Here is a 5,079-nt window from a genome sequence, read left to right as displayed (position 1 = left end):
GGGATAAAAAACCTATTTGAAAAAAATAATGACAGAAAAGTTCCTAACTTGGTAACAGAAAAAGCCACACAAGTTCAGGAAGCACAGAGGGTCCCAATAAATATGAACAAAGAGGCCGGCTCCAAGACACACCATAATAAAAATGGCAGAATTTAAAGACAAAGATAGAATATAAAGGTAGCAAGGGAGAAACAGCTAGTAACATACCAGGGAGCTCCAATAATGCTATCAGTTGATTTCTCAACAGAAACACTGCAAGCTAGAAGGGAATGGCAAAAAATATTCCGAGTAATGAAAGGCAAAGTCCTGCAAACAATCCTAATCTACCCAGAAGGCTCTCATTTAAAATGAAAGGTGAAATAATGAGCTTCCCAGACCAAAAAAAAAAAAAAAACCTAAACAAGCACATCTCAACCAAATCAGCACTGCAAGAGATGCTAAAGAAATTACTTTAAGAAAATGAAGATGAGAGAGAGAGAGAGAGAATAAGAATGCAGGCACAAAGGGAAAAAATGACAATGAATAAATACCTACCAATAATAACCTCAAAATAAATGGATTAAATGCTCTAATCAAAAGACACAGGATAGCTGAATGGATAAGAAAACATGACCCATATATTTGCTGTATACAAGAAATGCACCTCAGAACAAAAGATCTAAACAGGCTGAAACTAAAGGGATGGAAAAAAAAAAAGAAAAAATATTCCAAGCAAATGAACATGAAAAACATACTGGGGTATGATTACATATATCAGACAAAATAGACTTCAAAACAAAAGCCATAATAAGACACAGAAAAGGTCACTACATAATAATTAAGGGAGTAGTCCAACAAGAGGATATAACCCTTATAAACATATATGCACCCAACATAGGAGCACCTAAATACATAATGAAAATCATGGAGTACTTCAGGAAGGAGATAGACAGCAATACAGTCACAGTAGGGGATTTTAACACCCCACGTCAACAATTGACAGATCGTCCAAACAAAAATATTGTAGCATTGAATGACACTAGATCAAATAGACTTAACTGATATTTACAGAGCACTTCACCCCAAAGAAGCAAAATACATATTATTTACAAATAAACATGGATCATTTTCAGAGATGGACCACAAAGTAGGACACAAAACCAGCCTCAAGAAATTCAAGAAAATTGAAATCATATCAAGTATCTTCTGGTATCACAATGGCTTAAAACTAGAAACACACCCCAAGGAAAAAACACAAAAGCATTCAAATACATGAAGACTGAATAACATGCTGTTAAATAATGAATAGGTTAATAATGAGGTCAAGGAAGAAATAAAAACCTATCTGAAAACAAATGAAAATAAACAACAGCCAAAAACCTATGACACACAGCAAAGACAGCCCTGAGAGGGAAATTCATAGCAAAACAGGGTTACCTGAAGAAGATAGAAAAATTTCAGATAAACAACCTAACCCTATGTCTAAAAACTAAAAGAACAAAAACAAACAAAGCCCAGAGAGAGTAGGAGAAAGAAAATAATAAAGATCAGAGCATAATTAAATGGCACAGGGAGGAAAAGAACAATTAAAAGAATCAAAAATTCCAGGAGCTGGTTCTTTGAAAAGATAAACAAAATTGATAAACCTTTGACCAAACTCATCAAGAAAGAAAGAGGACCCAAATAAGTAAAATCAGAAATGAAAGAGAAGTAACAAGCGTTACCACAGAAATACAAACAATTATGAGAAATTACTAGGAACAACTCTATGCCAAGAAATTGGCAAGCTGGGCAAAATGGATAAATTTCTAGAAACATACAATCTTCCAAAACTCAATCAAGAAGAAGCAGAAAGCCTGAATAGACCAATATCAACTAGCAAAATCAAAGCAGTAATGAAAAAACTCCTGACACAAAAGAGGCCTGGACCAAATGGCTTCACAGGCAATTTTAACAAAAGTTCAAAGAACTGACTCCTATTCTTTTCAAAGTATTACAAAAAAATTCAGAAAGAAGGAAGAATCCCAAATTCCTTTCACAAGGCCAGTATTACCCGAATTCCAAGACCAGGGAAAGACACAACATGGAAAGAAAATTATAGGCCAATATCTCTGATGAACATAGATGCTAAAGTCCTCAACAAAATATTGGCAATATAGGTCCAGCAATATGATGTGGATCCTGGCCAGCAGGATCCTGTGTTGTGGGAGCAATAGACGAATTCACACGGACTACAGAAATCCTGTGGAGAAAAAGGGATGACATGGCCACTCTCTAAGAGAGGGCGAGAGGGCCAGAGAGAGCCCAAGAGAGAGCTGACCCCTGCCTGGACAGGATTTTATTGCTTTTCTGGAGACATTACATCAAGGATGGTCCTCATTTACTATGCGCAGGTTGACTGTAAGTGATTACCTTTTACAGACAACCAAGGACAGAATACTGCTAATTACTTCAAAGAGAAGGATGTTACAGCTCAAAGGGGAAAGTGGTTGAACTGGTTACACTCCATACTTGGGAGGTTTAGCACAGACTTTAGGAAGTTAAAGATACTCAGTAAACATTTGCTGCCTCAATTCTGGGTGAGGGAGTTTTAGCAAAAGCAAGTCTCATAGCAATATAGGTAAAATGCAGGCCTGATTCCCCATGGGAGAATCTGTCCGTGGGCGTGGGTCCTGCCTGCAGACCCCACACCCACTGACTTTTCCAAGTGGTAGCTGGGCTACATTTCCCACACATGGAACAATTCCCTATAGCAATACATTAAAAAACAGCATACACCATAATCAAGTGGGATTCATCTCAGTGATATAAGAATGGCACAATATTCACAAATGAATAAACATGATCTACCACATATACAAAATGAAGGACAAAAACCACATACATATCAATAGATGCTGAAAAATATTTGATAAAATCCAGCACCCATTTATGATAAAAACACTCAGTAAAGTTGGAATAGAGGGAGCATACATCAACATAATAAAGGCTATATATGAGAAGCCTACTGCCAACATCATACTCAACAGGAAAAAACTACAAGTGTTCCCCTTAAGATCAGGAACAGGACAAGAGTACCCTCTTTCACCTCTCTTATGCAACATAGAACTGGAAGATCTAGCCACAGCAATTAGACAAGAAAAAGAAATAAAACACATCCAAATTGGGAAGGAGGAAGTAAAACTGTCATTATTTGCAGATGACATGATAGTGTTCATAGAATATCCTGTGGTCTCCACTAAACAACTACTCAACCTAATAAGTGAATTGGGGAAAGTTGTAAGATACAAAGTCAATATTCAGAAATCTATGGCATTTTTCTATACCAACAATGAACTAGATGAAAGAGAAACTAGGGGGGAAATCCCATTTACTATAGCAATAAGAAAAATGAAATGCCTAGGAATAAATTTAATGAAAGAGGTAAAAGACCTATACCTGGAAAACTATAGAACACTGAAGAAAGAAATTGAGGAATATACAAATAAATGGAAGCATATACCCTTCATGGTATATGGATTCATGGATTGGAAGAATTAACATCATTAAAATGTCCATACAACCCAAAACAATCTATAGATTCAAAGCAATTCCTATTAAAATACTAAAGACATATTTCACTGATCTAGAACAAATACTCCAGAAATTTTGGGGTCTAATTATTCAAATTAGACCCCAAATAGCCACAGAAACCCTGAGAAAGAAGAATAAAGTTGTAGAGATCACAATATCTGATATCAAATGATATTACAAGGCCACTGTAATCAAAACAGTCTGGTACTGGCACAAGAACAGATACATAGGTCAATGGAACAGAGTAGAGAGCACAGAAATAAACCCACATCTCTATGGTCAATTAATATTCAACAAAGAAGGCATGAGCATACAATGGAGTAAAAATAGCCTCTTTAATAAATGGTGTTGGGAGAACTGGACTGGTACGTGCAAAAAAAAATGAAACTAACTACCAACTTATACCACACACCAGAATAAACTCAAAATGGATAAAAGACTTAAATATTGCATGATATCACAAAAGTCTTAGTGTAACATAGGTAGTAAAATTTCAGGTATCCACGTACAAATATATTTGTTGATATATGTCCTAGGTCAGGGGAAATAAAGAAAAAAATAAACAAATGGGACTACATCAAATTAAAAAGCTTTTTCACAGCTAAAGACACAATCATCAGAATGAAAAGTGAATTGACTGTGTGGGAGAACATATTTGCCAATGACACATTAGACAAGGGTTTAATCTCCAAAATACACAAAGACCTCATACAACTCAACACCAGGAAGACAAACAATCCAATCAAAAAAATGATAATTTAATAACAATAAATTTTTTTAATGAGCAAAGGACCTGAATAGACACTTCTCCAAGGAGGACATACAGAGGGCCCAGAGACATATGAAAAGAGGCTTAGCATCACTAGCCATCACAGAGATGCAAATTAAAACCTTAATGAGACATCACCTCACACCTGTGAGAATGGCCATCATGAATAAATCAACAATCAAGTGTTGGAGAGGATGTGGAGAAAAGGGAACCCTAGTGCACTGTTGGTGGGGATGCAGACTGGTGCAGCCATTGTGGAAAACAGTATGGAATTTCCTCACGAAATTAAAAATGGAACTGCCAAGGGAATGGGAGTACTGCGGGTGCAAAAGGGAAAAATTGGGACAACTGTAACCACATAATCAGTAAAATATGTATTTTTTAAAAACTAAAATAAATAAATACCAAAAAGTGTAACTGCCTTATGACTCAGTGATTGCACTGCTGGGAATGTTCCCTAAGAATCCTGAAACACCAATTCAAAAGAACCTACGTACCCCAATGTTCATAGCAGAGCTATTTACAAGGCCCAGTGCTAGAAACAGCCTAAGTGCCATCAGTAGATGAGTGGATCAAAAACTGTGGTACATTTACACAATGAAATATTACACAGCAGAAAGAAAGAAGAAATTCCTACCTTTTGTGACAGCATGGATGGAACTGGAGACTATTATGCTAAGTGAAATAAGCCAGTCAGTTAAAGACAAATACCACATGATCTCACTTATAAAAGGAATTTAATGAGCAAAATACAATCA

This window comes from Desmodus rotundus, chromosome 4, assembly GCF_022682495.2.
Source record: "Desmodus rotundus isolate HL8 chromosome 4, HLdesRot8A.1, whole genome shotgun sequence".
In the NCBI taxonomy this organism is placed as follows: domain Eukaryota; kingdom Metazoa; phylum Chordata; class Mammalia; order Chiroptera; family Phyllostomidae; genus Desmodus; species Desmodus rotundus.
This window is presented reverse-complemented; position numbering follows the sequence as displayed.